Below are 12,667 nucleotides of genomic sequence, written 5' to 3'. Positions count from 1 at the left end.
CTCGCTGTACTCTTCAGAGGAACCCTTTCTCCCATCGGTACTCGGAACTGAATGCCAGTTAGAAAGTGGGCTGCTCTCCGGGGACTCCTGCACTACCTGCCTTGACTTTCTTGTCTGTCTGGTAGCCAGTCTCTTTCTGCCTGTGTTGTCTTAAGTTCTGGGTTGACTACCTCTTGGTACGTGCTATCCACATAGTTCTCTGCCTCGTGGATGCACCACAGTGACTCCAGCCTCCGCTTGAGTTCCGAAACCCAGAGCTCAAGCTTCTGTAGCCGGTGTCACTTCCTGCAGATGTGTTTGTCAAGGATACATGGTGCGCCCACGACTTCCCACCTGCCACAGGAGGCACATTCCGCTTTGCTGAGCTACCCTGCCATTATTTCGCTTTATAAAAAAAATTATTGTTAATATACTAAGTAGAATAGCTTACCAGTTACTCGCCAATCAGCTTCTTCCCCTGTACTGTTGAGGCTGAAAAGGCAGTAAAGAAAAGAAAGAGTCCAAAGAGCACCTCATTCCCTTAGCCAGTGAAATCCCTCACACACAACTCACAGCCTTACGCTCTATCCAAACAGCACTATTCTAATTGGTAGTTATTCATAAATTACACTAATTTAAAAACCTTAGTAGTACTAACCTTATGACTTACAAGGTGGCTATTTGAGTGTTTTAAGAAAAAAGAACGTTTTTTTCTCTGATTTTTTAAGGTATTTACAGGCAATAACAGCTGTTACTTACCAATCAATCAGCTTACAGATTTCCCATGATGTCACTGTTAGTTTTTTTTCACTTTATAAACCCAGTGCATGGAGACACAAAGACTGACTGCCGCCGACTGCTGCTGCTCCGGTCTAAGGTAGGTAAGGGCCTCGAGACCCGCTCTTTATTTCTCCAGGTCCCGCTCTGGATCCGCCTCCTCCCAGGTCCGCCGCCAACTGCTGCTGCTCAGGCTTAAGGTCTAACCATCATGGATTTGTCCACTAGGTTTCCAAAGGCAATGCCTTTGAAAATGATCACAGCAAAAGTTCGTCAGACCAGGCGTCAAATTTCAAGTCAGAGGTATTTAAAGAGTTCTTGAGTAATTTGGGAATGAGATAGCTCAAATTGCCTGCTTATCACCTGCAGTCACAATGTGCTTTGGAAAGGTATCACCAAACCGTAAAAAGTATGATAAAGGCTTATTGTTTTGACTATCCTTATGATTGGAACAAGGGGATAACATTTTATTATTTGCCACCAGGGACACACCAAATGAGTCCATTTGAATTGGTCTAAGGGCATGAGGTTAGGAGGCCCCTTAAACTCATTAAGGAAAGATTTTTAGCACAGGAAGAGGAAACAACCCTCTTAGATTATGTGTCAGAATTTCGAGGGAGATTCACTAAAACTCGTTCAGTAGCCAGAAAACATCTCAAAATTTTTCAGCAAGTGAGGATAGAACAGCTAAGGCACACAGTTTGCAACCTGTAGACAAAGTGTTGTTGCCTTTGCCTGGAGAACCATTGAAAGCTAGGTTCAGTGGACATTACTTCATTAGAGGAAACTTAGTGAGGTGAACTATTTGGTTAGCACCCCAGAGAGAGGGAAAAGTCAAAGGGCATGAATATGTTGAAAAGATACTATGAACGTAAACCTTGTCAGCCAGTAAATGTATATCAAGTGACAGAAGAGGAGGTTCAAGATAGCATTACTTTTGAGGAGCTGGAAGAAGGGACAGAGACTGAGAACTCTCAGATTGAACCCCCTATGGTAAAACTGGCAAACACAGATGTGGTAGAAAATCTAGATACAGTTCTCCACTATCTTTCTGAACAGCGTAAAAGGGACATGGCTGAGCTGTTAAGAGTTTAAAGGAGTATGTGCAGATAAGCCAGGTCGAACTCCTCTGGCTATTCATGGGGTTGATGTAGGCACAGCCATACCAATTAAACAGAACCTTTATCGAATCAATCCTGATAATTTTCTCAGGTCAGAGAGGAGGTTCAATATACACTAAAGAATGATCTAACTGAACCTAGTCAAAGTTACTGGAGTTCACCAGTGATGCTATGCCAAAACCAGATGGTTCCAAAAGATTTTTTATTGATTATCGGAAAGTCAATGCAGTAACTAAAACAGATACTTATCCAATCCCACAACTCGAGGATTGTATGGGTGGGAAATTCAGTCTTTATTAGAAAATTGACTTGCTGAAAGGATATTGGCAAGCCCCCTTGACTGACCAAGCTAAAGAAATAAAAGCAAAATACTGCGGATGCTGGAAATCTGAAACAAAAGAAGCTAAAGAAATATCCACCTTTGTGACCCCAGATGGCCTATTTCACTGTAAGGTCATGCTGTTTGGTATGAAAAATGAACCGGCCACATTCAAAGATTGACCAATCAGGTGATTGCTGGACTGAGCCATTGCGTTGTGTACTTTGATGATCTGTTGGTGTACAGTGACACCTGGGAAGACCATAGTAAACACTTAAATACTCTGTTAGACAGGTTAGAGAGAGCCAATTTGGAAATAAACTTAGCGAAGAGTGAGTTTGCTGAGACAAAGGTCACCTATTTAGGGCATGTAGTAGATCAAGATCAAATGTTTCCCAGAGAAGCTAAAGTTCAAGTGTTAATAGACTTCCCATTCCCCAAGACAAAAAGAGAAATACTACGATTCCTAGGGATGTGTGGGTTCTACTGGGCCTTCGTTCCTAACTTAAGTACAGTACCAACTCCACTGACAAATTTACTAAAAAAAATCCAGTGGACAGAATCCTGTCAAATGGCGTTTGAGAAGTTAAAGGCTATTTCAATAAATAAACCCATTCTAGTAGCACCAAATTTTGGCAAACGCTTTAAAGTGGCTATGAATGCCAGTGATGTGGGGGTAGGAGCAGTATTACTCCAGGATGATGATACTGGTATCGAACGACAAGTCAGTTATTTCTCTAGAAAACTCAATAGGTACCAGAAGAAGTACTCTACTGTTGAGAAGGGGGCTTTAGGTCGCATTGGCTCTTCAACATTTTTAAGTATATGTCGAAAATGGCCATGGGGAAATAACAGTTTACACTGATCATAATACATTAAGGTTTCTAGAAAAGTTCAAAACAAAGAATGCCAGATTATTTCGGTGGAGTTTAATGTTGCAACCATTTACTCTAAAAAAAATATTATACATGTTACAGGAAAGAGCAATGCAATTGCCGATGCTCTATCCAGAATTTAAAGAAGAGGTGTAATGGAGGAAAACAACTCATAATTGTAAAATATTGTGACCTGTGTAAAGTGTAAAATGCTAATGGAAACGCTTACAAAGTTATATCTGATTATGTTGTAAGAAAAATCATTACTACGGTAATGACTTTACCATTTTTGGATGGAGGTGTTATGGACATTGGACATGATTATGTTTTAAAAATTGAGATTTTTAAAAGTTTAAGATGGAGCCCAGAAGGTCAGGTGACCTCACATCCACTCTGCTAAAGGACAAGACAGATCAAAGACTTATTTTGAAAAAAAAGAGACTGCAGGGGTAACACCTGAAGGACAACGGGTTTCACTCTCCCAGACTTTTAGGTCGTAAAACAAGGAGTCAGTGATTCTGAAGATGCAAATATACCAAGCAGCTGTTAACACCTGGGAACAATGGAAGGCCCAGGTTGCTCTGTGAAATCAGACTTCTGAACTTTGCTTATTGGAACAAGGCAATAAGCCAACGACTTTTAGGGGAAGGTGGTGGCATAGTGGTAATGTCACTGGACTAGCAATCCAGAGGCCCAGGCTAATGTTCTGGGGACACGGTTTCAAATCCCACCATGGCAGCTGGTGGAATTTAAATTCAATTAAAAAATATGGAATTTTAAAAAAGCTAGTCTCAGTAATGGTGAGCATGAAACCATTGTCGATTGTCGTAAAAACACGTCTGGGAAGGAAATCTGCTGTCCTTACCTGGTCTGGGCTACATGTGACTCCAGACCCACAGCAATGTGGTTGACTCTTGATTGCCCTCTGAAACGGCCTAGCAAGCTACTCTGCTGTACCAAACCGCTAGAGAAAAGTCTAAAAGGAATGAAACCAGACAGACCACCCAGCATCAACCTAGGCACCGGAAACGACAACGGCCTACCTCCCCCTGTTCACACTGCAAAGTCCCCCTTACTAATATCTGGGGCTTGTGCCAAATTGGGAGAGCTGTCCCACAGACTAGTCAAACAACAGTCTGACATAGTCCTACGCACGGAATCAGACAATGTCCCAGACGCCACCATCACCATTCCTGGGTATGTCCTATCTCACCAGAGGTGGCGGCGCAGTGATATACAGTCAGGAGGGAGTTGCCCTGGCAGTCCTCAACATTGATTCCAGACCCCATGAAGTCTCATGTCATCAGGTCAGACATGGGCATGGAAACCTCTTGCTGATTACCACCTGCCGCCACCCACCCATCCCCCCTCCCCCCTTTCAGCTGTTGAATCAGTACTCCTCCCTGTTGAACAGCACTTAGAAGAAGCACTGAGGGTGGGGGACTTCAATACCTGTCACCAAGAGTGACTCAGTAGCAACAGTACTGACTGAGCTGGCCGAGTCCTAAAGGACATAGCAGCTAAACTGGGTCTGCAGCAGGTGGTGAGGGATCCAACAAGAGGGAAAAACCTACTTGACTTCGTCTTCACCAATCTACCTGTCGCAGATGCATCTGTCCATGACAGTATTGGTAGGAATGACCACTGCACTGTTATGTGGAGACAAATTCCCATCTTCACACTGAGGATACCCTCCATCGTGTTGTGTAGCACTACCACCGTGCTAAATGGGATAGATTTCGAACAGATCTAGCAACTCAAAACTGGGCATCCATCAGGTGCTGTGGGCCATCAGCAGCAGCAAAATTGTATTCAACCACAATCTGTAACCTCAAGGTCCGGCAGATCCCCCACTCCACCATTACCATCAAGCTGGGGGACCAACCCTGGTTCAGTGAAGAGTGCAGGAAGGCATGCCAGGAGCAGCACCAGGCATACCTGAAAATGAGGTGTCAACCTGGTGAAGCTACAACACTGGACTACATGCATGCCAAACAGAGAAGCAGCATGAGATAGAGCTAAGCGATCCCGCAACCAACGGATCAGAACTATACCCTGCAGTCCTGCCACATCAGTCGTGAATGGTGGTGAGACAAATAAACAACTAACAGGAGGAGGAGGGTCCACAAATATCCCCATCCTCAATGATGGGGGAACCCAGCACATCAGTGCTAAAGCATTTGCAACCATCTTCAGCCAGAAGTGACTAATAGATGATCCATCTCAGCCTCCTTCTGAGGTTCCCTGCATCACAGATGCCAGTCTTCAGCTAATCAGATTCACTCCACGTGATATCAAGAAATCTCTGAAGGCACTGGATACTGCCCTGACAACATCCTGGCAATAGGACTGAAGACTTGTGCTCCAGAACTGGCCGCGCCCATAGCCAAGCTGTTCCAGTACAGTGACAACACTGGCATCTGCCGACAATGTGGAAAATTGCCCAGGTATATCCTGTACACAAAAAGCAGGACAAATCCAACCCAGCCAATTACTGCCCCATAAGTCTACTATTGATCATCAGCAAAGTGATGGAAGGTGTCATTGACAGTGCTATCAAGTGGCACTTAAACAGCAATAACCTGCTCACTGATGCCTCCTGCATCATCTCCTCAGCCACGCATTCATCTGCTTTAGCCTCCTACTCCTATACTCACTGGCATTTGGCACCGGGAGTAATCTAGAGATTACAACTTTTGAGGTCCTGCTTTTTAATCTGCTACCCAGCTCCCTAAATTCTTGTTGCAGAACCTTATCCTCTTTCTACCTATGTCATTGGTACCAATGTGTACCGCAACCTCTGACTGTTCACCCTCCCCCTTCAGAATGTCCTGCAGCCGCTTCGTGACATCCTTGACCCGAGCACCAGGGAGGCAACATACCATCCTGGAGTCACGTTTGCGGCCACAGAAATGCCTATCTGTACCTCTTACGATAGAATCCCCTTTTACTATAGCTCTTCCACTGCTTTTCCTCCCCTCCTGTGCTGCTGAGCCACCTGTGGTGCTACAGACTTGGCTCTTGCTGCAGTCCCCTGAGAAGCTATCTCCCCCAACAGTATTCAAAGCGGAAAATCTGTTAGAAAGGGAGATAGACCCAGGGGACTCCTGCACTACCTGCCTAGTTCTTCTACTCTGCCTGGCGGTCACCCATTCCCTTTCTGCCTGAGCAGTTTTTACCTGCGGTGTGACCACTTCCCTGTACGTGCTATCCACGATGATCTCAGCCTCGCGGATGCTCCACAGTGTCTCCAGCTGCCGCTCCAGATCCGAAACACGGATTTCAAGTAGCTGCAGCTGGAGACACTTCCTGCACACGTGTTCGGCCTGGACACTGGAAGTGACTTCCCACATTGCACAGGAGGCGCACTCCACGTTGCCGAGCTTCCCTGCCATGACTTACCCTTAATTTATCCCCTTAAATTACCCAAAAATTAGATTATTTACACTAGGGACCTTGATTCCCTAAAAAAAACACTCCCTACTATATTAAAAAACTGTAGACCTTTCCCTTTACTTTTAGTTACTTACCCAGCTATTTAGAGTTGTTCCCTAACAGCAGTTACTCACCAACCAATCACCTTGCAGCTTTCCTGTGACCTCACTGCTCACTTTGTTTTCAAACTCCAGTGCGCCTGGATTGCTCTCCGCTCTGCTCCCGGAAGGTAAGTGGCTGGGCCTCGATCCTTGGGCTCATTTTAATGGCTCCACTCTCGGCGTTTTCCCCACAGGTCCGCTCCTCTCCGCTCCGCTCCCAGCAGCAAGACTTGGACAACATTCAGGCTTGGGCTGATAAGTGGCAAGTTACATTTGCACCGCACAAGTCCCAGGCCATGACCATCTCCAACAAGAGAGAGTCCAACCAACTCCCCTTGATATTCAATGGCATTACCAACGCTGAATCGCCCACTATCAACATCCTGGGGGTTACCGTTGACCAGAAACTGAACTGGACCAGCCATGTAAGTACTATGGCTACAAGAGCAGGTCAGAGGCTAGGATGTCTGTGGCGAGTAACTCACTGCCTGACTCCTCGAAGCCTGTCCACCATCTACAAGGCACAGGTCAGGAATGTGATGGAATACTCTCCACTTGCCTGGATGTGTGCAGCTCCAGCAACACTCAAGAACCTCGACATTATCCAGGACAAAGCAGCCCGCTTGATTGGCACCTCATCCAGTACTTTGAACATTCAATCCCTCCACCACCGATGCACAGTGGCACTGTACTCAAGTTGACCAATGATTTATACAGTTCCAACATAACCTCCCTGCTCTTATATTCTATACTTCAGCTAATAAAGGAAAAGATTCCAGATGCCTTCTTAACCACCTTATCTACTTATCCTGCTACCTTTAGGGGTCTGTGGACATTTACTCCAAATTCCCTCACTTCCTCTACACCTCTCAGTATTTTCCCAATAATCATGTATTCCTTTGCCTTGTTTGACCTCCCCAAATGCATCATCTCACACTTCTCCAGGTTGAATTCCATTTGCCACTTTTCTGCCCATCTCACCAGACCATCAATATCTTCCTGCAGCCTACAGCTATCCTCCTTGCTATCTTCCACACGGCCAATCTTTGTGTCATCTGCAAACTTCTTGATCATGCCCCACCACATTTATGTCCAAATCATTAATATGTATCACAAAAAGCAGGGGACCCAGCACTGAGCCCTGCAGAACGCCACTGGAAACAGCCCTCCAGTTGCAAAAACACCCGTCAACAATTGCCCTTGGTTTCCTGCCACTGAGCCAATTTTGTATCCACCTTGCTGCATTTCCCTGGATCCCATGGAATTTTATTTTTTAACCAGTCTACCATATGGGATCTTGTCAAAAGCCTTGCTAAAGTCTATGTAGATCACATCAACTACACTACCCTCTTGTTACTTCTTCAAAAAATTCGATCAAGTTGGCCAGACAAGATCTTCTCTTAATAAATCCATGCTGACTATCCTTGATTAATCTGTGCCTTTCTAAGTGACAGTTTATCCTGTCTTTCAGAATAGATTCCAATAATTTGCCCACTACTGAGGTCAGACTGACTGACCTGTAATTATTCGGTCTATCCCTCGCTCCCTTTTTAAACAGAGGTACAACGTTAACGGTTTTCCACTTCTCTGGCACCACACCTATATCCAGCGAGGATTGAACAATGATGGTCAAACCTTCTGCTATTTCCTCTCTAGATTTAATTAAAGTTTTAGTGATGTTTTGATAAATTAAATTTGTTAATGATAAATACAGTGAAAACACAGATATGCAGTTGCTCAATGGAAGCTGTGGGGCATTTGATAATTAAAAATATATATATATTTTCAATATGTTAACAGATTCAGTAAGTGAATATTGAGTTCTCAGCAGGAAGCTCACAGCATCATCTTGACTTAATAGCTTTTCCAGATTGGAAACATGTACTTATAGAACGGAGAGTTAAGTGGCAGATCCTTTTTGAGAGATCCTTTATGTTAGGTTCTCCATAAAAATCTACTAAAATTTGTTTTATGTAAATATAACAAGAGTTAAAATATACAGCTCCACATAAAAAAAATTCATCATGTTTTATAAATGTCATTTCAGAAAGACCATTTATTTTTACAGCCAACTTCATGAATACTCAAAATGTATTTCTCAATGTAGTTTCTTCCCACATGAGACCTGCCTTGCTAAAACTGTTAAGTTCCCTAGAACATTTTAAGCTTCTCTTACAAAGATTTGGTTAGACACACAAAACTTTGGTGACTCAAACTGAGCCTTGAGTATGTGAAATCTGCTGATAGAGGGAACAGAGACCAGTTTCTTCCCCATAGTACAAAACCATTTCACGAGAACAAAGGGACTTTCCTCTTCCTCCCTGTTACATATGCAAATGAAGGTTGGGAAATTTCTGTCATCCCTATGCTTGCACTGGTTCCAAAATGTTACTTAGATCATTCCATATGAAGGATATTTCCAGTCCATATCCAAACAGTTCACAGATTATTTCATTCTACATTCCAAATTCATCCATTTTTTGGATCCAAATCATAAAAAACAAGGATAGATAATACCAGGAATAGACCATCTTACCTGAAAAACAACATACTTTTTAAAAAGAATTGGAGAACTGCAATAGGTTAAGTGAGTGGGCAAAAATTTGGCAGATGAAGTATAACGTGGGAAAATGTGAGGTTATCCGCTTTAGGAGGAAGAACAGAAAAGTGAAAGCAAAGTATTATTTAAATGCAGTGATTACAGAATGCGACAGTACAGAGGGATTTGAGTGTCCTTGTACATGAATCGCAATAAGTTAGCATGCAGGTACATCAAGTAATTAGGAAGGCAAATGAAATGTTGGCCTTTATTACAAGGGGTTGGAGTATAAAATTAGGGAAGTCTTGCTCCAACTGTTCAGAGCGTTGGTGAGACCACACCTAGAGGGCCCCGTAAAGCTTTTGGTCTTTTTTTTTAAGGAGCGATATACTTGCAATGGAGGCAGTTAAGAGAAGGTTCGTTAGGCTGATTCCTGGGATGAATGTGTTGTCTTTTGAGGAGACTTTGAGCAGGTTGGGCCTATACTCATTGGAGTTTAGAAGAATGAGAGGTGATCTTATTGAAACATCTAAGATTCTGAGGGGGCTTGACAGGGTAGATGCTGAGAGGATGTTTCCCCATGTAGGGGAATCTAGAACTAGGGAGCATAGTTTCAGAATAAGTGGCAACCCCACAGGAGATCCAGTTGTCCCTAAAAACCAATAACGAAGTTTTGAATGTTCCACAGTGCACAACTATAAAAGGTTAGAAAATGTCTCTTTCATCAAATGCATGTGTAGGAAGATAGCAACATATAATCAGGCTAGTTAAACCATTTAAATACAGTGTATTATATATTGTAGGGCAATGGTTTATCCCAATTTGATCTGTAGTTTTCAGACAGATTCAGTCTCCAGAACAGCCAATGACAATCTGCATTATTGAAGCAAAGACAAACTTAATCTGTGATGCAATGAAATTGTGTGGCCATTATCTGGGTATAAACATTTAGTATGATGACTTTGTCCTTACATGAAGGAAAATTGTGTCTTATTGTTTTGACATGACAAAGATGAAAGTTTGTCATTCTCTGCAAGACTCATTTTCATTGAAGGTAATGTGTTTTGTTGATACAGGTCCATCATTTACTCCCTATTTCAGGACCCTTCGTAAGGCTTTTGACATTGACAATTTAATTTGCATCGGAAAGGAAGTTGATCTTTCTTTTACATTATCTTTATGCCTGTATTCTGTTCATGACAATATGTCCAAGGGCTAGCTGAAGCTCCTACATTCTTATCTACCAAACCATAATCTCTACTGCTGGAACCATGTGGTATCTGATATTTAAAAAAGAAAGAATTTGCATTTATATAGAAGCTTTTATAATCTTAAGATGTCGCAAAGCACTTGATTATCAATGAAGTTCTTTTGAAGTAGAGTTGCTGTTGTAATGAAGGGAGATACCACAGCTAATTTGCTCAAAAACAGAAAGACAACAGATGATCAGGTTAGTTTTGTTGGTGTTGAGTGTGACACTGCAAGAACTCCCTAACTTTTCTTTAACAGTGCTGTGGAATCTTTTGTGGCTACCTGAAAAGGCAAATGGACCCTTGGTTTAACATCTCATCTGAAAGATGGCACCTCCAATAGTGTAGCACTCTCTCTAGATTTTATGCTGATGTTTCTTGAGTGAGCTTGAACTACAGATATATTGATTCAAAGGTGAGGGTTCAACCACTGAGCCAAGGTGTATAGCTTATTTCCTTGCATATTCACTGCTGGAAAACTGTGGCACCTGATGTTTAGTCGAGATGTTGTGTGGAAACGGATAACCACTTCCTGGTCAACATTTATCCCCGAACAACCCTACCAAATCAAATAATCTAGTCATTTAACTCATTGCTATTTATGGAACTTGCAGTGCACAAATTAACTGCATAAATTCCTACCCGGAACTTGACTTATTGGCTGTAAAAAGGTTGGGGACATTTTTTTAAACTCATTCTTGGGATGTGCTCATCACTAGCAAAGCTGGCATTTATTTCCCAATCCCAACTTCCCTTGAGAAGGTGGTGGTGAGCCATCTCCTTGAACTGCTACTGTCCGTGTGGTGAAGGTACTCCCACAGTGCTGTTAAGTAGAGAGTTCCAGGATTTTGATCCAAAGACAATAAAGGTTCAGGATAGTGTGTGACTTGGAGGGGAGCTTGTGGGTGATGCTGTTCCCATGCATCTGCTGTCCTTGGGCTTCCAGGTGATGGAGGTCATGGATTTAGGAGGTGCTGTTGAAGAAGTTTTGGTGATTTATTGCAGTGTATCCTGTACATACTACAGTATCTGCAGCCGTGGCATACTGATCATGGAGATGGTGGATGTTTAAGCCAGTGGGTGGGCTGTTGATCAATTGGAATTCTTAAATGTTATTGGAGCTTCACCCATCCAGGCAAGTGGAAAGTATTCCATCATACTCATGGTGTGCTTTCTAGATGGTGGACCACTCACTGCAGAATAACCAACCTCTGACCTGTTCTTGTAACCACGGCATTTATGCAGCTGGTTCAGTTCAGTTTCTGGTCAGTGGTGCCCGTCGGGATGTTGATGGTGGGGGCCTCAGCAAGGTAATGCTATTGAATGTCAAGAGGAGATGGTTATTCTCTCTTTTTGGAGATGGTCTTTACCTGGCCCTTGTGTGGCATGAATATTACTTATCATCTATCAGCCCAAGCCCGGATGTTGTGCAGGTCTTGTTGCATGCGGGTATGTACTATTTCATTATCTAACGAATTGTGAATGGAAGTGAACACTGCAGTCATTAGCAAACAACACCAGTTCTGACCTTATGATGGAGGGAAGGTCATTGATGAAGAAGTTAAAAATAGGTAAGTAAAGGACACTATCCTGAGGAACTCCTGAGACGATATTCTGCGGCCTCCAACGACCACAATCATTTTCCTTTGTGCTAGGTATGGCTCCAGCCACTGGAAAGTTTACACCTGATCCCATTCACTTTAGTTTTACTAGTGATCTTTGGTGTCATATTCTCTTTTTTTCTGCTATTAAAAATTCAAGGGAGAATTACATCATGTACTATTGGACAACATCCTTCTTCCTTCAGCTCATCTGCTGCTGAAACTCTCATCTCTTCTTCTTCTTTGGCCTCCTTATCTCGAGAGACAATGGATACGCACCTGGAGGTGGTCAGTGGTTTGTGAAGCAGCACCTGGAGTGGCTATAAAGGCCAATTCTAGAGTGACAGGCTCTTCCACAGGTGCTGCAGAGAAATTTGATTGTCGGGGCTGTTGCACAGTTGGCTCTCCCCTTGCGCCTCTGTCTTTTTTCCTGCCAACTACTAAGTCTCTTCGACTCGCCACATTTTAGCCCCGTCTTTATGGCTGCCCGCCAGCTCTGGCGAAACTCTCATCTATGCATTTGTTATCTCGAGATTGGCCCACTCCAATAATCCCCTGGCTGGCCTCCCATCTTCCACCTTCCATTAACTTGAACTCACCCAAACTCTGCTGCCTTTATCCTAACTTGCACCAAGATCCATTCACCCATCACCTCGTTGCTTTCTACCTA

The 12,667-nt window shown here is 43.2% G+C and overlaps 1 protein-coding gene across 2 annotated transcripts in view; it reads left to right on the top strand.

Moving 5' to 3' along the window:
* hmcn1 (hemicentin 1) overlaps nt 1-12,667 on the top strand; it is a 740,737-nt gene that overhangs the window by 333,474 nt on the left and 394,596 nt on the right. The gene's annotated exons all lie outside the window — the stretch shown is intronic.

The sequence above is a fragment of the Heterodontus francisci genome, chromosome 8 (genome assembly GCF_036365525.1).
Source record: "Heterodontus francisci isolate sHetFra1 chromosome 8, sHetFra1.hap1, whole genome shotgun sequence".
Taxonomy (NCBI): domain Eukaryota; kingdom Metazoa; phylum Chordata; class Chondrichthyes; order Heterodontiformes; family Heterodontidae; genus Heterodontus; species Heterodontus francisci.
Note: the sequence above shows the minus strand (reverse complement) of the source record. Positions and strands in the feature narration are given on the sequence as shown.